The 24994-nt window shown below is 42.8% G+C and overlaps 1 protein-coding gene across 7 annotated transcripts in view; it reads left to right on the top strand.

The window, feature by feature from the left end:
- Positions 1 to 24994, top strand: part of SLC35F4 (solute carrier family 35 member F4) — a 247297-nt gene that overhangs the window by 167718 nt on the left and 54585 nt on the right. The gene's annotated exons all lie outside the window — the stretch shown is intronic.

Below are 24994 nucleotides of genomic sequence, written 5' to 3'. Positions count from 1 at the left end.
GGGGTTTAGGTAGGGTTCTGGTCACCTGTTTCCACCGTCGCTCCTCTGTTGTGTTCTCGCTCCTGCCCTAGATGTGTGTGGATCCTCTGGGGGCGTCCGTTGGAAGAAAGCCGCTTGCGGGTACTAGGCTGCCCGTCGGGGTCGGAGAGTTTTCACCTATTTCCACATCCTCCCGGAGGAAAGTCCGTCCGCCTTCCGATGTATAGTCGCGTGGGTGTCTCAGACGTCCTGAGATGCTGTCTGGATATCCTTTGTCAAGCGATAAGTGTCCAAATAATTGTAGACTCGAAGGGCGAGAGACAAAGAGGACTACTCATGGCGCCATCTTGGATCTTCCTCCGACAGTGACCATTTTTAAATGTTGACAGTTTATTATGGTGATAAATGGGAAGTGACACTGTTGATAACTGGTTGTGACACTCAAGCATGTGGTGAGAGCCATTGGTGTAGAGTGCGAGTCTACAGGTGTTGGCAACAAGGACTAGGACAGGGTCATGGAAGCCTGTGGGGAAGGCATTGGCGGGAATGCAGCTGCCCTCATCTTTTAGGGCTGCTGTAACAGAATATCCTAGACTAGTGGCTTACAAACCACAGAAATTTATTTCTCACAGTTCTGAAGGCTGGGAAGTCCAACATCAAGGCACCAGCAGGTTCCATGTCTGGTGAGAGCCTGTACCCGAGTACACAGATGGCTGTGTTCTCTCTCTTTCCTCACATGGTGGAAGGGACAGGGGAGCTCCCTGGCATCTCCTTATAAGGGCACTAATCTCATTCATGAGGGCTCCACCCTCTTGACCTAATCACCTTGCCTCCAAAAACCATGACATTGGGGATTAGGTTTCAACATATGGATTTTGGGGGGACACAAACATTCAGTCCATAGCAACAGCTTTGGATGGGTTGTACTACAAGGACCAAGGAGGTGAAGAGACGATGGTAGGTAGCACAGAGCTGTGGAGTGTGGTTGTGTGTAGGATAAGCTTTATAGGTACCCTCTGTGAGTGGCAGCCCCTGGAATGATGTCACACACTTGGCCGCAGCCCTAAATACCCACCACTCTGCACCACTCGGGGTTTCATGACACTTCTGGATACTGAAGCCCTAATTTAGGTCCCTAGACCACTGGATGTGAAAATGGCCTGATGCCTCATTGCTATGCTTCTCAGCAGTCACCTCATAGTGTGCTTGCTGAGGACCGACGCCTGTCTATCTGAGCTCCTCCACAGCTCTTGGCACAATGCTCCCCACTTCCCCAAATAGAGCAGGCACTCAACTATTTGTTGAATAGCATACAATTTTAGAAAAATAATATTTATAAGTTGTTTATTTAACATTTATTTTATTTTTATTTTTGACGACGAAAATCGGGAGGTGGTTCAGTGTCAGTTCGACCTTTCTGATACATGCTAAAAACACACTGAATTAAGAGGGTGACTCTACACAGCGGAGAAAGACATTTCCAGAACAGCTCAGGTTAAGCTCTGAAGAATCAGAGCTGCCCTTGATTTAGCTGTAGGGGCCACGATGGGGCACAGAATCAAGGGCTCTGACAACACCTTAAAACATCCTCTGGTTTGGAGGCATCTGGTATCATCAGCAGATCTTAAAATAAGCAAGAATACTGGGAGCTCAGAATCCTTCCCTTCTCTCCAGCTTCCTATTATAGGTTGAATTTCATCTCCCAAATACTCGTATGTTGAGGTCCCAACCCCGAGTACCTCAGAGTGTGACCACATCTTGTAACAGGGTTGTTGCAGATGCCATTAGTTAAGCTGAGGCCATACTGGAGTAGGGTGGGCCCCTAATCCATTATGACGAGTGTCCTTATAAAAAGAGCGAACTGGGACACAGAACACACACAGGGGGACCACCATGTGAAGATGAAGGTAGGGATGGGGGTGAAGCGTCTACAGGCCAAAGAACTTCACAGATTGCTGTTGAACCATCAGAAGCTAGGGGAGAAGATGGAACAGATTCTCCCTCGCGGCCCTTAGAAGGAACCAGTTCTCTCGACACCTTGATCTCAGACTTCTAGCCTTCAGAATTGTAAGACAATAAATTCCTGTTGTTTCAGCCACTCAGAGTTTGTGGTGCTTTGTTACAGCAGGCCTAGCAAACTAAGACACTAACCAAGAGTGGCCCCAGCCCTGATAAGGTGACCACCCCCGGAGGGGCCTCTCCTCTGCACAATGGCAGCAGGCACCATCTGCTCCCTGGCACCTAGTACTTCAGAGCAACATTTGCAGGAGCTAGCCAAGGTCTTGAGTAGGAAGCAGGCAAGGAAGCTAAGTGAACTTGCATTTCCAGCCATTTTGTTTGGTATCTAAATATGTGGTGATGGAAAGCGAAGCAAAGGTCCAGAACTGAGCTGCTCTCACTACAAGGCTGGACACGGAGCGGGCAGCTTGGGCGGTGGTCCCAGGGGCTCCCCTCCTGACCCCAGTGAGTCTCTCCACGTTAACCGCAGGAGTAAAGTGAGCCATGCCAAGGCGCCCCCTTGCTCTCCAGTCGCTGGGTTCTTTAGCAGCGGAAATAGCCTTGTTGCGCTGGGTCCTCTCTTTGAAACAGGCTCCCTTGTGAATTTTTCCCCCGTGAGACCTGACTGTTCTTGCCACAGTTAAGTCCTCTTTCCTGCCTTATTTTCCGGGGTCTTGCAGGCGACTGCAAGCACTTCAGGGCAAGGGTTCTACTTCTTCTCTTCCCTAAAGCTCCAGTACACTGAACACACAATTTATTTAACAGTAACCATAAAAGGCCTTTGAAAGTAATCCTTGTAAATGGCCTTGTGATTTGGTAATATTGAACTTCCAAAGGAATGTGTACTTGAGGCTTTTTTATATTGGAGGCAAATGCTTCTAACAGTCTGAAGGGGTTGCTTGCAATCTAAAGAGGTTACTCAATGAAGGGGAAAATGCCTGGAGAAACGAATCTTCCATGAGGCAACATTAGCACTAAATAAAAAAGGAAATTAGTGCTTAAACTGCTCTAGATTAGACCTGTTTGCAAGGTGAACTGTCAGCTTTCGTTCAATATCACAAATCCTTCCCCCTTCTGCCCGCACTCAGAATCACAGAGCCACAGCAGAGAAGAGATGTGTGTACATTTTAGTGTAAACCAGGACTCTCAGACCCAGCACTGTTGACATTTGTGCAGGATGGTTCTGTGGTGGAGGGCTATCGTCCCGTGCTTGTAGGATGGTGAGCAGCATCCCTGCCCTCCACCCACGGGATGCCATAGCACCCTGCCCCCTACGGTTGCGACAGCCAACAGACATCTTCAGACTTGACTCGGTACCTCAAGAGGCTAAATCCCCCGCTGTGGAGAGCCCCCGATCTAAATGAGGGAAGAATGTGCTTCAGAAGCATTGATTTTTTGGATTCCTCCTGGGAAGGAATGAGGACACATCATAGTTGGTTTTTAGTTACCAAGAGCAAGGTATGTGGCTTAGATATTTCTGAGGAAACTGGAGGCACCAGGAAAGAGCACAGGATACCCCAATACCCATCCAAGGGGTTTCTTATCATTACTTCTTACCCATGGTTTACTGACAATCATTAAAATATTAGCCCTGTGGAGTTCATAATCAAGCTTGCAAAGGCTTCTAGAAAATTCTGGTCTCATCCACACTAAACTTATGTATCTGATTTTACCCATGTTGGAAATGAAGTGAGGTCACATCCCATTTAAGATTCACATTAGAGACTCAGAGACCCCATCTGCCTGTGGCAAGAACATCCTTTTCTCCCGCTAGAGCTTCCTTCCTGGGGGTCCTCCAGGAACCTAGGATGCTTCGCAGTCTAGTGTGCCAGTACGGTTTATCATTTCCTCCGGGAGAAGAGACCTACTCTCTGGCTGTTGCTGCTGTGTAGCCCTGCCCACTGCTTCACGAGGCCAGGGTCCTACTTAGCAGCTCTTTTTCTTGCTACAGGAGGACGGTAAGCCTCTCTCTCCCTTAGTGTTGCACTCACCCTGGTCCCTTAGCCCCATTGGGCCCAGTGTCTCAGAACTACAGAACTTTAGGTAAGCGGGGATCTCAGCTCACTCACATACAGAGACACTTTCCCAAACCACAGCCACGGAGCGCGAATGGCTGGTCTAGCTGGCTGCTGTGCCTGGAGCACGCCCCTCCTTTGACTGTGAGGAGGAACACTGCTCTCCTCATGTCCAAAGAGCTGTTCTGCTTCCTCTTGCTGCCTCTGTGGAGAGGCTGGTACTCAGACAGAGGTGCTCCTTCAGAGAACACTTTCAGTATCTGCAGCTGCTGCTGTCCCTTGCCTATCAACGCTCTGCAGAGAAAGGTGGGGACATCAGACACTCACCAGTGCTGACTGGGGGCGCTGGCTGGGCTCCATGAGGCTCAAGGTGGTTCATGCCCCCTCCACCATTCCTATTCACTCCTAGGACAACTCATTTCTCAGAATGTCCCACTGGAGACTCCCCAGTAAGCTACTTCAAAAGTAAAACAGTCTGGCGTTGATATAATTGGCAAGCTCTGGGCTATTCAGTCTTATTAAACAATTTGTTCGCTTATTCAGTCAGTCCACTGACATTTTTTGAGCACCTACTATGCGTGAGATCCTGACTATGCATGTGGCGAACAAGACTGACAAGCTCCCTGTCTTCACGAGCTTGCACCCTAATGGGAGAGACAGGCCATACATGAGTAAACACATGAATGAAGATGGTTTCATACCGTGACATGTGCCTAAAGGAAATAAATGAGGTAATGTATGGAGTGAGACCAAGAGGGGAGCAACTTCAGACGGAGGCTTTAAGGAGGTGATAGTTGATCTCTGACCTGCAGGACTGTGAATTCCCAGCCAGCCGAGGAGCTGGGGAAGAGGTCCCGGTACAGGGGGTGCTAAGGCTCTGACACATAAACAAGCTTGGCCAGTTTGAGAACACTACAGGGGACCAGAGAGTGGGCGGAGGGCCATGAGATGGGGCTGGAGGGGCGGGCAGGGGTCTGACCACGGAGGGCTTTGAAAGGCAAAGAAAAGAGTCTGTATTTAAGCACAGGGAAAGCCATTGATAGCATCTAAGCACGGGAATAGCATGATCTGGCCGACATTTAAAAAGACCACACTCTGGTTGCTGTGTGGAGAATGTGCGGGAGGAAGGGCTGGAAGCAGAGAGATCTGTTGGCAGATTAATATGGCGGACAGTCTAGAGATGATTGATGTATGGATTAGGGCAATGGGCCTAGAAATGGAGGGAAGTGGATGTGTGTGAGGTACTTTTTGGGCAGAATCAACAGAACTTGCTAACGAATTAGATGCAGGGAGTCAGGGAGAATGTTAACTGGCTGCATGGTGATCCTATTGGTTGAGACGTGGATGTCTGAGGGGAGAGGTGTGTTTGGAAGTGAGAAGAATAAAAAGTTCTGTTTGGGACATTGTAAGTAAGATAATATTAGACATTCAGGTGAGGGTACCAAGTAGGAAGCTGGATATGTGATTTTGGGAAATCCACGGCTGGAGACGATTTGGAGTCATCAACAGGTAGATAACATTAAAGCCACAGGCCTGGACAAGGTCCTCTGGAGGAGGGAGTGTGGTCAGAGATGAGACGGGGCCCTGCACCAAGGCCTTGGACACCCCAACATTAATGGTCAGGTGGAGAAGTCACACTAGGACAGCACACTAAGAAGAAACTGCTGGAAAGCGGGAAGGGAAGCCAGGAGAGCATGGTGTCCTGGAAGCACGGAGGTGAGTGTTTAAAGACGGAAGGAAGGTCGAAGGCATCCAGTGCTCTGAGTGGGAAGGAGAGATGAAGGAAGGCATAGAAACATCGGGGCACACCTGAGGCCGCCTGGGCACAGGAGAGATTTCTTACCTGCCTGCCTCAGGAAACACTTTTGAAAATATCAAATCTATGAATTAACTATTCATATTAGTTCTATTTGGTAAACTGTGTGTGTGTGGAGCGGGGGTTGCTATCTGCTTTTGAGTAGGGAAACAAAAAAACATATATTCATTCATTTCACCAGCATTTATCTGGTGTCCATTACATGCCAGTCCCTGGAGATACAGTGGGGAAAAAATAGACATGGTCCATTTCCACAGTCCATGAGATGCTATGGTGGGCGGAATAATGACCCCTCAAAGACGTCCACATTCTAATCCCTGAATCTGTGGATGTGTTACCTCACAAGGCAAAGGGACTTTGCAGATGGGAATAAATTAAGGATCATGAAGCAGAGAGATTGTCCTGGATTATCCAGGGGGTCTCCATCCAAACACAAGTTCCTTATAAGAGGGAGGCAGGAGGGTCGGAGTCAGAGACAGAACTGTGAGGATGGAGGCAGGAGTTATGTGGCGCCATGAGCCCAAGAAGGCAAGCGGTACTAGAAGCTGGAAAAAACAAGGAAACGGTTCTCCCCGAGAGCCTTTGGAAGGAATGCTGCCCTGTCAATCAATTTTAGACTTCTAACCACCAGAACTGCAAGGTAATAAATTTGTGTTGTTTTAAGCCACTAACTTTTGGTAATTTGTTGTAGCATCAAGAGGAAACTAATAGCTATGCTAATCATATTAGCACAGGGACAAAGTGAGGAATTACGAATTGTGCTGAGAGCTGTGAAGAGAAGGAAAAGGCGTGGTAGACGTTTCTCCTGACTAACGTTAGGGAATCAGCATGGCGTCTCTGAGGAGTGACATGAAGCTGAGGCCTGAAGGACAAGGAGGAGTTAGGCAGATGCAGAGGGGCACAGCTCGTGTGAAAGGGCTTGGGCGGTCAGGGAACAGAGAGCAGGCAGGGGCGACGGGAGCAGAGTGAGTGACCGGTAGGGTTGTCAGATTTAGCAAATAAAATTACAAGATACCCAGTTAAATTTGAATTTCAGCTAAACAATAAATAATTTTTAGCATAAGTATATCCCATGCAATGTTTTATCGGATGAGTAGTGTGAAGGAAACTGGAGATGCAGAGGTCAGATCATGCAGGGCACTGGTGAAGAGCTTGAATAAAGCTTGGATTTTATTTTTCAGGGAAAAAATGCTTTGTACACTTTTTTTTTTAAAGATTTTTATTTTTTCCTTTTTCTCCCCAAAGCCCCCTGGTACATAGTTGTATATTCTTCGTTGTGGGTCCTTCTAGTTGTGGCATGTGGGACGCTGCCTCAGCGTGGTTTGATGAGCAGTGCCATGTCCGCGCCCAGGATTCGAACCAACGAAACACTGGGCCACCTGCAGCAGAGCGCATGAACTTAACCACTCGGCCACGGGGCCAGCCCCGCTTTGTACACATTTTTTAAGAGCTCAGTTTACCCTCTCCTTTTAAAGAAATGGTCACATGCCATTCATATTTATGTTTTTAACTTGAAGAATTTTGAAAAGGAGGAGGAATATTGTTTTGAGGAGAGGCTGAACTAGAAAAAAATGGGGGGCAGTCCCCACTTCTCCCTGCAGTTTTCGTTGCAGACGTCTCTGAGCACCCTCCTTTTCACTGAGCCTGACTATGTTCTCAAAGTCCCTCTCAAGTTTGCCTTTTAAGCAGCCACTGCTCATTCACCAGATGTGGCATCCAAGCTGAAACTCACTGTATGTCATTGAATCGAAGATTTTAAGAGGCACCAATATTTTCTGTAGCTCTCTGAAAGTAATGGTAATTAAATCATGACACATTATTTTCTTATTGTTTTGAAATTTTATTTTTATGTTTATTGAAGAGCTCTTTGGGGCTAATTTAGACACAAAGCATTAGCATCTATCTCTCTTGTGAATATATGAAAAGTTAAATGCCTGAATTGTCCAAATCACTCATCAATGCAGTTTTTAAAGTCCATAGCTTCTATGCTATACTGTCCTCTGTGCCATCAAGAGTGATGGGGGGTAGGGGGGCTGGCCCAGTGGCGCAGCGGTTAAGTGCACACATTTTGCTTCTCGGTGGCCCAGGGTTCACTGGTTCGGATCCCGGGAGCGGACATGGCACTGCTTGGCAAGCCAAGTGGTAGGCATCCCGTGTATGAAAAAGTAGAGGAAGATGGGCATGGATGTTAGCTCAGGGCCAGTCCTCCTTAGCAAAAAGAGGAGGATTGGCAGCAGTTGGCTCAGGGCTAAACTTCCTAGAAAAAAGAGTGATAAGGATGTATCATTTCTTCACTTCATTATTGTCCCCCAAATTTTCTTCTAAGCTGTTTCCACTGTAGGGAGGAAGAAGTATCCCTTTAGGTCCTTCCGGCTGGTATAAGAATTAAATTGACATGAGACAGAATAACAGGAGAAAATCAAAAAAGTTTAATAACATGTATACATGGGAGAAACCCAGGAAAACTAACTCTCCAAAACAGCAGAAGCCACCACTTAAATACCATTTTCAGCTAAGGACAAATAAGGATGTTGGGGATAGTAGTTTGAGACTTCAAAGGGGAGGAAGGCAATTTACATGGAGATGGAAAAGCAAATGTTTGATAAACAAATGTTTGTTGGGCCATCTGTAAACAATGAGACCTGAAAGAGAACTTTGATAAAAATGGGCTTGCTGGTGCCTTCCTGTCTATCACACCTAGTTTATATTATATTATAGTTATCTTACAGGACAGGTCTTCTATCTTAAATTCTTTTAGGTTATGGGGAAGGTCGAAGTTCCTTTCAGAGTCTTTTGTTCTTAAAAATAATCAAGCCAAAGGGACACATTTTGAGGTGGCAAATTCTGATCCCCCACACCACCCATAGTGCCATATATGATGTTGGCAGTTTTTTTATCTTGTATCAGTGGAAGGTTTTCAAGCCACAGTCAGGATTCCTTTTCCTGCTCAGATAGTCCCTAATGGTTTATTGACTGAAACATCAAGAGATTGAAGTTGTCCAGTCATGCCACTAGGAATTACACCACAATTGCCACGTGGCTAACAATGATTATAAGATGCCATTAACTCTAAGACAAATCCTGATTTCAGAGGTGTTAGACTGTGAAAAAAATCTACATCTTATGAAATATGGTAATCACCATTACTAGGATGATCTTTAATATTTCAAACAGCTATAATCCTCTAGAAAGATGAAATTATCTGTTAAGCATGAATTAATTTGTTGTTTATACGAAATCATCCCTGAAGGAGAGATGTCTTTTTTATTAGCACCCAGTTATCAGTGAAGATACCTTTATCAGCAATGATGAGAGTTGAGCATAGCAAGAAGTGGCGACTGGAATCAAGGTTAATTAGGGGTTTATCTACATAAGGTTAAAAATCACCTCCCAGTTTCACCTTAGAAAGTGGCCTCATTACAATTTTACTTATTAATGGACAACTGTGGGATAAACTAATGAAATGAAGTAAGGCAATCAAACTCTAATGAAGCTCTAAGGTCAAGCATTCCAGATATGTAGATGTTCCAGAAACAGAGACTGTGTAATTATGTTAACACAATAGTCATTTATATTTATAGATTAGAGTTGATTGCATAATTCTCAATTAAGGCCCAAATAAGATAATATTTAATAATTCCCAAACAATGACTTTTAGTAAAACAGAGGCTCATAAACCCAGAAGTTACTAATACCCACCACTTTTAAGACTGCTCTGTTCCTCAGTTAATCTAGACAAATGAGTGTTATTTATCTTCATAAAGATGTCCATGTCTTCATAAAAAACAGTCAAAGATGTTCACAAATTGTTACATATTAACATGTAGCATCTTGCTCTATGTAATAGCTATAGCGTTAAAATATTATAGGTGATCCTGTTCTTTTTTATAAATCAAGTCATGTTTTAATTGTACCACAGGATATTGACCTTTAAAAGAACCATGGGATGAGTCATTTTCTAATAACTCCTAGTTTATTAGATTTTGTGAGTTTGAAGGCTTAAGTATTGAGTTTTCTTGAAATAGGTCATGATTATGACTGGCTAATTACAAATCTTTAGCTAGAAAGTGTATCTACATTTCCACCTTTGTTATTTTGGAGGGGTTTTTGTTTCATTGTTGGTTTTTGCTGTCCGGGCTCATCCAGTCCAACATGCTCATCTTACAGATGAGGAAACTGAGGCCCAGAGAGATGAGGCTCACCTGGCGGTTCAGGTCCATAGCGTCTTATTCTGGGGCCATCTCTCTTGACTTTGGTAAGATTTTCAGTGAAACTGAGGACGGTATTGTTTATCACCACCTTATTTTTAGAGTAATTTCTATTTTTAAAGTTAGCATCTCCATGATCATCTTTCCTCTGAGTAAACAATATGCAACATGTTTCCGATATTGAACAGAAAAGGCTTATATTTTATAACTAATTACCTTTGCTTCCTCTCTAAGCCTAGTTAGTATTTGTTTACACGGCATCTGTTTCTTTACATCACTGTATTGATTTTCACTTCTGTGGCAACGCCTTCAGGCAAGAAAAAATGAACTTTTTAAAAGACCAGAAAGTCATTATATTGGTGTACACAGTCAGCCCCATTAAGCAATTAATTCATAGCTCACATAAACTTTTATTTTCTATCATTTCATAAATTCCAGAGTCTACCACTTGTCTGCCTTCAGTCCAGTCCATGTAAGCTCTATTTTTATCTTACTATCATTTGTAAAACTTCACCTGATTCCTTTTGAGTCTCAAGTGGTTCTTTTTAAGAACATAAAAATGTTTATCTTTTCTAGGTACTATTTTGATAGAGACAATCTATGTTTGGTTCAAACTTATAGGAAGTATGTTACCCAGAATGATATATCAGGGCTCTCTGTGATTCTACTTGCCATATAACCTTGGTTGTTTTACTTAACTCCAATTTTCCCATCTATGCAATAGGGATAATGCCTCACTGAATAAGGAGCAAATAAAATATCCTTTTCAGTACTCTGAAATAGTATTTAGCTCATGTCAAAAGAAGATGTTACTGGAATTTGTTGGGTGTGAGGGACTAGTACCCAAATTAAAAAAGAGTGTTACTCTGAGTCACATTTAAGAGGTAGAAAATGCCTAAGTCTGCACTTGGTTCAAGCCCCGTGTGTCCATGTGTGCTTTTGGCTTGAAGCTTTCTGACATTTTCTCCTGCCTTTCTAAAGTCTGGAGGCATTTTATATTTCTTTTTTGCTTGGTACTTTTTGTGATCAGAGTTTAGACAGGCAGAGATGGATTCTTTATCTTTCCCTTATTACTCAGTCAGATTCATGGAATTTCAGTTGCCAAGATGTTGAGAACACCATGAAGTCAAGATGTTGGAAACACACAGACCCATCCGGAACATTTACAGTGCATATCAGAGGATAAGGAAACCAGAGGAGACCCTTGGAGAGAAACCTTGCCCTTCCCTCCTCTCTTGTGCCTGCCTTTCCAGATTAGGGACTTAATGATTTCTTATGAGATATGGGTTGTTATGGTCAAAGGAAGGGATTGTATTGAGAGGAGAGGAGAGAAGATTTTAATAGAGAAGAAGGATCTGGCTTTTGTCAGCTTTGAGGAAGAGTTTCCTGCTTAACCTTGGACTTGAGATGATGCCTCACACACCCGTGATGTCAATGGTACCATGAGCTGAGAAGAGTTTCTGAAAGTTCTTCTGGCTAGATCAGCCTGTGTCTTCCCTTTATTACTCCCAGACATCTGAGAGGCCAAGTTTTTAAGGCAGGAGGTTTGCTGGTGGAAATGGTAGACTCATGTATGGGTAGACTCATGATGAGCAGACCCAGGAGACTAGCAGATTTAGACCATTGTCATTTAATGCAATAAATTGAGGTCAGCACCTGTCCTCTGCTGCATCTCCTAATAAATTATCAGGACTCTCACCAAGATGGCAATATTGTTCCTGAAATTATTTTAATATGAAATTATAGAAGCCTCAATATGAGATCATATTTCAAAGTTTTATCTGACACTGATGAAACAAATAAATATGTCCTTTATTCAACTTGTGTTCTGGTGAATAGTAAACGGAGCATCACCATGAACCAACATGAAATGTTATAGATCCAAGCTCATCTCAAGCAGAAGATACTGTACTAACATGGGGGTGGGGAGAGGGGGGATTTCTCAATGAATCTTCTGTCTTTTAAATTTACACACATAAAATAAAAGAGGATGAGAAAATGGTTTCACAAGAGAAAAATGTGAAGTGGGATAGCTTGTGTCATTAATGAGGCAAGATACATTTGGGGCAGAAAACAGGCAGTGTGTTGATTCGGGGCATCTCTCATTATCTCCTGTCAGGTCAAACTGTGCAGCTGACTTAATCTTCCACATAGCTAATGAGGTTGTTTTTCAAATTGTTTTCTAAGTGCTTGCAATAGCTGATTAGGTCAAATATCATCAGCTTCCCTTGCTTAGGGCCATTGAAATGGTCCTGATCCCTTCATTTACAAGTGACAGATCCTTATATCAGACTGGGGAGGGGGGTGGTGAGGGCGGGGGGGCGGTTCAGAAAAAACAAAACAAAACAAAAAACCAGAATTTATAGGCTCATGAAACTGAAAAGTCCAGGGGACCTACTGCGTTAAGGTGAGTTCTGATATGATTGCCAAAACAATCATGGTCCTGTATCTCTCCATTTCCTTTGTGCAAGGATGAGCCCAACAACTCCAGGCTCATGTTCTATCAATTTAAGCAGTTTCAACAACTAAAGGATATTTTTCCCATAAGGTTCTGGCAAGAGTCCTGGAGCCAGCCCTCCCTGGTGTAACCCGAGTCTTGTGTGGCTGAGTTCTGGAACAGACTGATTGGTCAGTACTGGGTCATGGGTGGGGCATGGGGAGGGGTGTCCAGCTTCACCTAAACCATATTGACCTAGGGTAGAACAGAGGTGGTTCCTCATGGGAGAATCATAGGCCTATCGTGAAGAAGCGGTTTGAGTCGGGCGAGAGTAACATGTTCCCTCCAGCCACCTGCCTCTCTTTACAGTAGCCCTTTTCCTATCAGAAAGGCTCATTTTTGCTTTAGTCCCACTTAACTCTGTAAAGCACCAAACCAGCTGGCTTCATGTCCTAATCTCCTCAGGAAATGTTTGTAGGAATGTTCATATTAAATTTTATTAAAACAGTAATTTCAAACCTGTATGATGGTATAGTCTAATGGCGCTAATTCCTTTTAGAGGCGATTTTAGCACCTCCATCAGTTAGCCTGGAAGATTGAGGCTGCTTTTAGTACAGTAATCCTGGCTGGAACCTTCCTCAGGAGGATCTCATTTTATATATATTCATATATTTGCATGTGTTTGCATATAATGTGCATAAGACTGCAGGCTTTTCTATAAATTAAAATTTTTATCATCCAGCGAAGGTCAGGATTTCTTTATTTCTTGTCTCTTCTCTTCTGTCTACCACCTAATACCTGTGACTGAGTATCAGAAGCTTATAGCCAGAGACTGCACATGAGGTTCAATGTTTCTGCAGCACACTGCACTGTATTGTCTTCCATCATTTCTACTCTTTGTAAATGATCTCCAGAGCCTTTGGGAACAGGGCATGGGGAGTATGGCCTGAAGTAAACATATGTATCACATCTCCTTTGTTAGTGTGTGGTGGTGCAAAATCAAGAAAAGGACAAATTAATTTTTTTGTTCTCTACGACAGTGTCAATAGTTTCTGAGAAACTTTCATCTCATATCCTCTTGACCTAGCTAAATATAACCATAGGACAATAGTAGGTTGTTTGAGAAGTAAATAAAATAAGGACCTAACGGAATCAGTAGAGTGCACCAGTCTGTCTCTGGAGCTAGACTTCCTCAGTTTACATTCCAGCTTCATCGCCTGTATGAACTTGGGCTGGTCATTCACCTACATACACGCTTGAGTTTCCTTATCGGTAAAATGGGATCATAAGAGTACTTAGTTCATAGGATTGTGATAACAATTAACAAAAGTTAATGTATATAAAGCAATTCAAAGAGTTCCAAGAAATTGCCTCTGCCACACAAAGGGGCTGATTATGATGCCCCCAACCCTCAGTGCCTGGGTGTCCCATACCCCTGCTCTGTTGGGGTCATGTCGCCCCTCTTGGCAGCCATCTTGGGCAGGATCTCTTCTAAGACCACCAGGCGCCTCCCTCCCTGGTCCCCAGCACATAGCGTTTTGCGCAGTGGTTGGATGAAGGGCTACTTACTCCCAGTGCTACTCCTTCTAACCTGCTGACACACGGGGCCATCTCCAGCCGCAGAATTCCGCCTTGGAACTTCTCCTGGGGAGACTCAGGCTGTGGTGCTCATGAGCTTCAGACCCCAGAGGACACATCCCAAGTGCCCCATTGATCCCTGTGTTGCCCATCCCCCCCCACCTGAAGTGAGGGAGAAGCATGTTCCTCCGCCACTGGGGGCAGGGGCGAGGGGCCACACAGCACATTGACAGCTCTCTCCAGAGCCATCTCTTCTACAAGCAGGTGCAGCTCACGCGCCCTGACTTTAAGATCTTGGGACATTTGACAACTTTTATATTGTTCTCTGCCATTGTGACCTCATCCAAAACTGAGGGAGGATGAGTTCAAGTTTAGGATTCTACTTTAGCAATTATTATTGTCATCAGCATCCAGAATCTTACAGAAAAAGAAGCACGTGAGCTGGAAATGCATTGACTAGTTTCAGAGCACCACGAAACTATTTGCTGTTTACTCTCAAAAAAGTCACATGGCTTCTCTAAGCCTCGGTTTCCTCATCTACAAATTGGGGTTAATATCACCTGCTCTGTGTAAGGTCCAATGAGATAATGTACGCAAAACTCATTATAAACTAAAAAGTACTTTTACATATAACGAATTGCGAGGAAATTTTTCTTAGAGCCTTACAATTTGTTGTCTGGTTATGCTGTGGTTAATGAACATTAGTCTGTGTTTTGTATTTTTTTGGCAGATATAATTTTTCTGGAAAACAAAATATTTAGAATCATTTTTGTATAACGTAAAAATAACCAAGAGAGCTCTTTTGGTCTAGGTAGTTCATAAAAAGTTTCGATTAACTTGTAAGTTGCCAGATTTTGCACATAAAAATACAGAACGCCCATTTAAATGTGAATCAGATAAACAATGAATAATTTTTAGTATAAGTCTGTCCCGCATATTTCACGAGATCTTATGTGGTAAACCCCGCTAATGAGTATCAGTGGGCTGTGAGCCGAAATCATTACCTAATTTATTTTTATATTCCCAGATCCCAGCACAATGTGTGACCCACGGCAAGTGTTTAACAATGATTCTGGAATAAAACAATCGTTAGAATGTGTGTTTGGAAAACTATTAGTCACGTGACAAATTACTTTCAGCAATCCTTCGAAGCTTTGGTTTCCTCATTGGTTAAGCAAAGATAATAGTAAGAGCCTCTCCGATTAACAGCAGGGTAACATGAAAGAGGGTGTATGAGCAGCCTTTACAAATTATTACAGCATCTACAAATGTGTTATAAAAGCACAAGGAGCAGAGCCGCTGAGTGAGGTATTTTCAGTGTAGCCTCTGCAATAAAGAGCAGAAAGGAGTTTTCAAAACGTTTAATTAGAATCTACAGAAAACAGTTCCTCCTGGGCTGCGCCCGTTTTCCCCCAGGGGAGGCTGCGCCCAGTGTTTTCACTCACATGGGAGCCTGCAGGGGAGTTAGCTGTGCCAACCACGTCTAGTTTCCCCGCATCCCTACGTGCCGCTCTCTGCTCCCGTCACGTCTCTGGCTAATTTGGTGTTTGTGAAGCAATCATGAATGTTTACTGTAGAAGTTCCAGATAATTTTCTTGAAGCATCTGTTAAAAGCATGCAAAATCTGCTTCAACAAATCTACAATAAAATCCCGAATGGAAGTAGAATCTGTTTTTCTTCACCAGGTGTAGCCAGGACTGTGAGTGAAGCCCCGACTCTCCTGGCTTTGTGACCATCTTCACAGGCGTGGAAGCCGTGAGCAGCGTTTAGGGGCCGTGTGTTGGTGTAATTACGCACGCTGGCTTAAATTGTTTGATGCAATTTTTCAAACATTTAAATTTGTTCTCAGAAATCAAAACAGCTCATTAGCTTCCAAGAATGCATTTGTAGTTTCTGGAAAATAATTTCTTTTGGCATTTCGAATGTGGCATATTAAGCTACCATCCTTGAGGCTTAAATTTCTGAATTTCACGTTCACATTTGCTTGCTTATTAAGCGTCTGTCTCCTTTACTGGCTCCATTTGGACCTCATCTCTCAGTGTTGGAGGTTTGGGGGTTTAGTACTGTTTCCTCTTGTAGCTCTCTCGGGTGTTAGCTGATCTCACACAAACTTATAGCTATTTTTCAAAATCTCTCAGCTGACGATTCCCATATTTCTCCAGCCCAGTGTGATCTTCTGAGCAACAGATCAGGCATCCAACGGACTTTCTGACATCCCCACTTGGCTGTCTCATCGACTTCTCAAACTTAACACACCCAAGTGTCTCACTTAGTCTCCCGCCCGCCCCCTCAATCCGCATGGGGCCTCCCCTTTCCCATACTTGTTCTTCCTCAATCGTTTAGTGATATCCACCTGGTTGCAAAAATCAGAAATTTGGGGATTATTCTTAACTCTTTCCCTCCCTCATCTCCTGCCTTCTACCCCTCTCCTGGCTCGGGGTGGATAATCCATCACCAGATCTTGTCAGGTCTATCTCCAAAACTGTCCTGTCTCTGGCTGTTTACCTTCATTGTCACTCCACCGCTCTAGCCGAAGCCTCGCTCATGTCTCATCTGAACTGCCCACCTTATTAGAGTCCACTTTCCACACAATTATCCCAGTGGTTCTTTTTTTTTTTTTTTAAAGATTTTATTTTTTCCTTTTTCTCCCCAAAGTCCCCCGGTACATAGTTGTGTATTCTTCGTTGTGGGTTCTTCTAGTTGTGGCATGTGGGACGCTGCCTCAGCGTGGTCTGATGAGCAGTGCCATGTCCGCGCCCAGGATTCGAACTAACGAAACACTGGGCCACCTGCAGCGGAGCGCACGAACTTAACCACTCAGCCACGGGGCCAGCCCCCCCAGTGGTTCTTTTAAACCATAAACAAAATCAGCTGACTTCCATGTTTAAAACCACCCAACAGCTTTAAATTACACTTGGGAAAAAAAATACATAAAGATGGCCTTTCCAGCTTTATCTCACACCCATATGTTTCTCACTCACTGCATTGCAGCCACATGGGAATTTTCTCAGTTTCTCCAATGAACCGTGCTTCACTCTGCCCCAGGACTTTTGCATATGGTTCCCTTTCTGTGGAATAGTCATTCTCCAGCCCCTTCACTCCTTATCATTCAGATCTTTCAGTTCAAACATCACTTCCATACCTGAGACTGTAAGTACCACAAAGATAGGAGCCTTGTCCATATTGTTTGCTGATGTATCCCCATCACCTTGCACAGAGCTGGCACATACTAGGCACTCAATACATTTTGCACAATGAATGAAAAAAATGAAAGAAGAAAGGAATGAATGAATGAACTCTAGATTAGGTCTGGTCCCTCTGTTATACATTCTTGTAACAGCCTTCCCTTTCTTTCATCCACACTTATCACAATTTACATTTTATTAGTGAGATTACCTGTTTGGTTTCATCTCCCCGTCTAGACTCACAAGAGCAGGACCATGTCTGTTTTGCTTCCCACTTTGTCCTCAGAGTCTAGCACGTTCCTAGCACAGGGCGGGTGCTCACTACCTTCTCGGTCGTGGTTGTCGCTGCTAAATTTTCAGTCCTTGTCGCACTCAGCAGCCTTGGGTCCAGCTGAGCATGCCTGCCTTCTTGGAGCACTCCCTTCCCCTGCTCTGGGCTCCAGCTCTCCTGCCGCCCACATCTCTGGTCTCGTTTTCTCATTCTCATATGTGGGCCTCTTTTCTTCTCTCATTCCCTTAAAAGTTGGTGTTCCAGCTGGGGTAGATCACACCAAGGAATCCTACTCAGCAGTAAAAAGGAACAGGAGCAAACTGTTGACACGCACGACCGCCTCGGGTGGATCTCAAGGGCATGCACTGCAGGAGTTTTGGACGGTGATGAAGCTGTTGCGTATCCTGCTGGTGGTGGTTAGACAAATCTAGACGTGATAAAATCCTGGGTGAAGGGTCACAGGATGTCTCTGTATGCTTTTTGCAACTTGTATGTGTTTAAAATTATTTCAAAATTAAAAATTTTTTCAAAAAAGTATTCTTCAGAGCTCTGCAAAGGGCCTGCTTTACTTTACTTCCTGCAGCCTCTCCCTGTGAGTTCTCAGCTCCTCCCGTGGCTGTGGTCTCCGCAGTGATGCTCCTGGCCTCCATCCCTCTTTCCTGGGCTCCAGTCTTGGCCATTCAACTGCATAGCAACCATACAGATCTATCTGTGCTGGTCATGAGTAGATTGATGTGTATGTGGTGGTAATTTCTGTGATCAGTAAGTGAGAAAATTCTGTTTCGTTTCTATTTATGGAACGGTTTTAATCTTGAAGATTCTATACAAATTAATCACCTTTCATCAAAGTCAGGTTGTATACCCTGGTTTCACAGTCTTCCCATGTATTTGCACAATGAAATCAACATTTTTCTATGGGTTGTACTGCATTTGCTTCCTTCCGGTTGCTCTATAGAAATACTATGCCTCAGTTACATTTACATAGATAGATAGATAGATAGATAGATGGATGGATGGATGGATGGATGGATAGATAGATAGATAGATAGACAGATGGATAGATGGATAGATGGATAGATGGATAGATGGACTTCTTTAGAAAGTTAATGTTTCAGTTTAGCAACGCTGCTGCCCTTAAGTGGAAAGCCGTCTTGATTTCCCCATTCATTTTTCATAGTTTCCTACTATGCCTAACAATTGATTAAGAGAAAAATTTTAGTGGAGGTGAAACATTGTTTGAATGTGTGGCAACTGGTTTCCCAGGGAAACAGCACTTCAGTACTTGTAGCTTTCAGCAGCATCTCCAGAACCGCCTCTAGACACCAGCCACAGAAGAGTGTTTGCTGTAGAACAGAAGACTCAGAACAAACTCAGAGAAAGCCTGTGGACAGCAGAGCCATTTCAAAAGATGAAGAAGCATTCTGCAAGGGGGGGTGCGCTCAGCGTCCTACAGGGTTTCTGAAGGGAGCTCGCCTCTATCAGACGCTGAGGCTATTTACTAGGCATTGCCCTTCCCCATGTGGCTGGATTCGGTGTTCCCCGTGCTCACCGTTTCCATCACTGTGTTCATTCTCTATAGAAATCCTTGAAATATAGCTGAAATTAGCCGTTGCCTTTATACGGGTGTTATTTATATAATTGACAGTTTGGAGATGAAAATTACCTTAGGGAAAGTTTGTTAGATTTCTCCAAAGGTAAAACTCTAAAAAATTGCTTAGATTTGACTTCTTTAGGTGTCATTTTATTTGGAGCCTGAGGCTCCTGTTACTGCATTCTTGTTACAGAAGTCTCTGTCTTTGACTTCCGTAATGTTCCCGTAATTTACTTAGCTGCTGTCCTTTTAACAATGTAGATTGGGAAAGTACTTAAAGGAAGATTTCTATACTAGAGTCTAGAATTGAAGAAATAAAGGAATACTAAGGGAATTGAATAAAGTGTACATTTTTCTACATAGTAGAATTGAGACCCTCGTCAGCCTAACTGACATTCCATGTGAACTTGGGCTGAGTCTAATTCTAAAGAATGAAGGAAAACAACATTCATTGTTTAGGATGAAACTGTCAGTCCTTTTGACTCACAGACGTTAACTAATATTGAATCTTATAGACTAATACATTGAAGTCTGGTTTCTTTATTTTTTAGGAAAAGAATTAAAATTCTCTCTTTACCAACACTACCTGTATTAGGTTAGACATCAGATTTTTAAGTTGTGGGTTGGTAAGCAGGTAATGTTTTTATTTAATTAGGAAATATTTTAGAATTAGTTTTGCTAAGAACTGCTTCATAAATATTGTATTCAGGAATGAGTAGTAATTATTACTCAGTTCATCTTAGAGACTGTATATTTCATTCCTATTTCTGTAATGAATAACAATAAACATGAAACTAAATAAGCAAAAAGCTCAAGTAAGCTGTAAGGTAATGTAAATTTACATAAGGTAATATAAAGTTTACTAAAAAATGCTTCTTTTTAAAAAAGCAGTTGAATTATTTCAAGTAGATATAATTTCGTAAACAATTAGCTGACAAAGTTTTGCTTAGACCTGCTCTAAGGAGTAAATGCTATTGCTGGATGGCGTAGTCTCCGTCAGAGGTTGATATATAGAAGAATGCTTGCAAAGGGGTCTGGTAGGCTAAACGTTCTTCCTCAATCTTATTTCATTACTCCAGATGTATTCGCCAGATGCTGTTTTGAGACAGCAAAGCTAAACTCCAATCTGGCCTATGTCCACTTGATCACAAAATGTGAAATACTTGAATGCCAAATAATGGGGTTTTATGTCCATCCTAAATCGAGTTATGGGGCCTAACATCTTCCATTACCTCCAACTGGCAATGCTGGAAAAGTAAGCACACTGCTTTCCCAGCTGCTGATTTTACACAGAAAAGGCAGCGTGTTGAAAACCCTCCGTTGCATTTGCCTTTGGATCGGCTTGTGATCTAATTTGCTGGAATGTTCGATACCACAGATGAGCAAAGCATTTGAGGACTGCATTGTTACCTTGTCCATTCTCTTGCCTTTAGCCAGGAGCCCCCCCACCAAACTTTTCCAGGGGATAAAACCCTCACATTTTTCTTAAAAATCTTTCAAAGAGGAAAGTTCTACACTCCTCTTTAGAAACACCACTCTACTGATTATCTGTCCTTATTGTTTGGAATTCCTTCCTTAGGCTTTATGTTAACCAAAATCTTGCCTGTCACATTTGAAGTTGATGCTCTTGCCTGGAGAACACGTTCGGTTTGAATATGAGTATGAAGTTGTACCTCCGTTTCTTAATCCACAAATGACTAATCCATGTTTGAGGATCTCTACAGTTCCATCCAGCTCTAATGGTCCTTTTGGTACTTACCACCACACTACGCAGCGGTGGTTCTTGAACCTTTGGGGGACATGGATTTCCTGTTGAGTAGCCACGTAAAGTTATGGAACATCTCTTCAGTAATGTATACATACACACAATTTTTGGATATAATTTCCCATTTGGGACCTCCTGAAATCCCAAGATATCCCTGGACCCTGGGTAAAGAGCCCCTGACAGAGCACACATCTTTTTAGGTGTGGTCGGGTGGAAGCTGTAAAGGCATTACTGATACTTCATACATGACTGAGTTCTTTAAATCAAATATATAAAGTCTTTTAACATTTTATTTTACAATCTTGGGCATGTGATCAATCTGTTTCACTCATGTACTAAGAGTAAAGTAAATGTCAGACAGAAACACTTAGGGCTAGTTTTAAATCTTCTTCTGGATCCCACTTGATATGATTTTATTCCTAAAATGCAAAAAGAAAATAAATTTCATCATAAGACAGCATCATTATTTACCCAAGGACAAGCAGACTCCACTGTATTTAGATGACATCTTTAAAGTCCTTTCTGTTGCCTACACATCAGGTAAGAGTTTTTATTTCTGGATAACAGAAACATTTAGTTTTTGAAAAACAAATAAAATCATCATGATCTATAAATGCATGCAGTGTGTCCCAGGTTCCTTACTACACCACCTGGCTAACTCCGTCCCCCCTTGGGCTTCTGGTTAGACATCACTTCCCCAGGAAGGCTTGTCTGAGCCCCACGCCTGGTTAGATGCTCCTGCCATGGCTCAGGCAGACCCACTCTACCTCTCCTATCACAGAGTTTATGTAGACCATTGCTACTGCCCATTTTCTGGTCTATATTTCCCAAAAGGCTTTAAACTCTGTGCAGGCAGCAATATTCTCATTCACAATTATTTTCCAGGTACCTAAGAATGTGCCTAGCACATGCAGGGTATTGAGTAAATATTGAGCAAATGGATGAACAAATGCATAACACATTGTAGATAAAGGACATCTCTGTTTTCTTAATTTTATTATATCGAGGCCACATGGTTTATAATATTATGTAAATTTCAGGTGTACATCATTATATTTTGGCTTCTGTATAGGCTGCATCATGTTCTATCCATCACCTTACATATGTGTCTGTTTACCCCTTTCACCCTCTCCCCACCCCCTTCTCCTCTGGTAAATACCAATCTGTTCTCCTTATCTATGTGTTTGTTTGTTTTATCTTCCAAATATCAGTGAAATCATATGGCATTTATCTTTCTCTGTCTGGCTTATTTTGCTTAGCATAATACCCTTGAGGTCCGTCCACGTTGTTGCAAATGGCATGATTTTGTCTTTTTTATGACTGAGTAGTATTCCATTGTATACATATATACACCACATCCATAGCTCTGTCTTTCTTTTTAAAGAATAATTGCAGTTAGAATGAGCTCAGATTTCCAATATGGGGTTTCTGTGCATGGAAGTCTGACCTATGTATCATATATCTAACCTACATATCAGCATCAGAAAGTTGAGACTCAATCAAGTTATCTGATTTAATATTGACATTGTTTTTGCAAAACGTGGAAGACCACGTTTTCATAACGTGCAAGGCAATGGCTGTAGCTCTGGTTGGAGATGAGAGAGGGGGTAGAGGGAAGAGAGAAAAGGGGCTAAGGCCTCACCAGCTATGACCAGGACAGGAGTGGAAGAGGCTGACCTACAATGGCAAGATTAAGCAAAAAGGAATCTAGTCTTTCTCCAAGATTGGGGGGGGCCTGCAGATGAGAGGTAGGGGGACCTGGAATATATGGGCGAGGAGAGGCAGGGAAGCAGGGATGGTCCAGAGCAGCAAGAAAAGGGAGTTGGATTCAAAATGAACTGCAAATAATGGAAAGTGGCCAGGTAAGATGTGGAGACTGGGAAACCCCTGGATGCCATGGTGCAGAGGGGGGTCTCTTCTGGGGAGACACAGCCAGCCTGCCTGATATCTGCTTCCCTGGACGGCTCATCTTCTGGAGATGCTTAAGTCACATCAGTCTTCTCACGGAGTACCTGGTGTTTTTCACCACAAGTGACAAGAATCCTCTTGGTGTGCTTTTCACAGGGGGCGTATATACATCACAGAGTTCAAGTGTTCACACTTTTGAGGGTAACCCAAGGGGGCTTTTAACTATCACAACTTGATGTGTAAGCCTTGCAGCACATTTGACATCAAACTAGCCAGTCTGCAGTTTTCAATTTCTCCTTCGTAATTCTGTAAAATTATTTTCTCACCAGCACGCTAAAGCAGTGCATGGTATAAGAATGCTCTTGGTTGATGCTCGGAGTAGATCAAGAGAAGTCCTATCAAAATAAGAGAATAGGTCCAGAGTTTCAGTTTGGGAAGATGAAAAAGTTTTGGAGATGGATGGTAGTGATGGTTGAACAACAGTACCAGTGTACTTAATGCCCCTGAAGCGTACACAATAAAATGGTAGATTTCATGTTCTGTCACAATTCCACAATAAAAGGATATAAGAGAATAGCAATAAGAGCTTGATATGAGGAAATGGTAGTTATTTCCCAGTTTTATATTAAAAATGCAGAGACAGAATGACAGAAGAAACATCCAGAGTCAGACGCTCAGTTAGGAATTAAACCCACCACTAAGCCCTGGGAATCCTAATTTCTGGTACAGTGTTCTTTTCAGGCAAAACTCCACATCCAACCCTACCCTTTCACTCTGTGTAACTGCAATTCTAAAAGCCTCAGAAAGCTGTTTTGTGAAGAAGATCGATTTCACAATGTGCACAGTGGATTTTTAAAATTACGTCCTGTGATAGAAGCCCTTAGTAACAAATTCGTCATATGTCCTACTAGATTTTTTCTTGAAAATACACCCTTTAAAGCAGCATTTAACACTGAAGAATATGAGCAGTTTTTATATTTTAAAAGAAAGTTTCTGTTTCCTGTTCTTTCGGGGATTCTCACTTAGATCTTTTATTTGGGACCATGGTTCCAAGTGCATTGATATTTCCTGAAAGCAACTTTTTAAGGAAGTGAGGGTGAAAAGCCATAATGCGTTTCATAAGCAAAGTCTATGATTTTGGTCTTCATGAAGTCTTCACAAAATTTAAAATTTTTACACTGAAATTTCCCGTAGAGTGTCTAGTCCCACTTTCTCATTTTACAGTTGAGAACACACAAATCTAGGAAGGTTAAGCGGCTTCTCAAGGTCACCCAGCCTCCTCCCTTCATGTTGCCTCACAAACTCTCCTAATGCAGTTGTTTAGAACAAGAACCAAGTTTTCAAACAGCTCATATACCACCTAGAACGCCTTGTGGGAACTCTCTGTTCTGAAATCTCCACCACGCTCCCATTTTCAGCCCTAGAGAGAGCGGGACAGCGCATATGCCATTTTCCTCTGCCGTGACAGCTCACCTCTTCGTGACAATGATTGCTGAGGTAGAATTGTCACACAAACACACGTACACACGTGTACGCACACACACACACACACACACTCTGCTACTTTTAACTCTGTCTACTTCCGATATCTTTTTCAACTTGTTCTTAGAGTTACTGTAAAAATCTCTGTTGCTGTTCTGTTTCTCTCTCATTCCTCCCTTTTTTTCAGTTTTATTCCTTAGGAAATAACAACTGTACTCTTGAAATTCCACCATTTGTGAGCTAAAAGAAATGTTTGTCACTGTTGATGAGCAAGGAATTGATGCCAATGGTTTACCTGCATCGACAAAAGTAGTCCTAAGGTTTGATGGGAAATTAAATGAAATACAGATGAAGGGTGTCAACACTGAGAGTCTTTGGGAAATACACACTTTCCCCTCAGGATCCCCTCCTATAATTGTCTACAACTTCTTCCTCTTCCTTAAATTGAATCTACTTTCGCTCAACCGCAAGCTTTCAAGGTAAACATAAACTGGTTTTAGGCAATGTTCTCTTGTTTGCTTAATGACTCTGCTTCCCCACTGCAAATGTACAGTATTTTACAATATTATCCACCAAATGGGATTTTAGCACCAATCTGCAGTCAAACCACAATTTACAACCTTGTGTATATGTGGAAATGCATTTAGAGTTGAGCAAAACTCCAGTTCATAAGTCAGATTCTGCCTATGGCATATGCCTTGAGTTTACTAAAATTCAATCAGTGAATAGTTTTTGAGAGCCTCCTAGGTGGCAGGCACCGT

The sequence above is a fragment of the Equus przewalskii genome, chromosome 25 (genome assembly GCF_037783145.1).
Source record: "Equus przewalskii isolate Varuska chromosome 25, EquPr2, whole genome shotgun sequence".
NCBI classification, from domain to species: domain Eukaryota; kingdom Metazoa; phylum Chordata; class Mammalia; order Perissodactyla; family Equidae; genus Equus; species Equus przewalskii.
The sequence above is the reverse complement of the archived record's forward strand: the minus strand, read 5'-3'. Positions and strand labels throughout refer to the sequence as shown.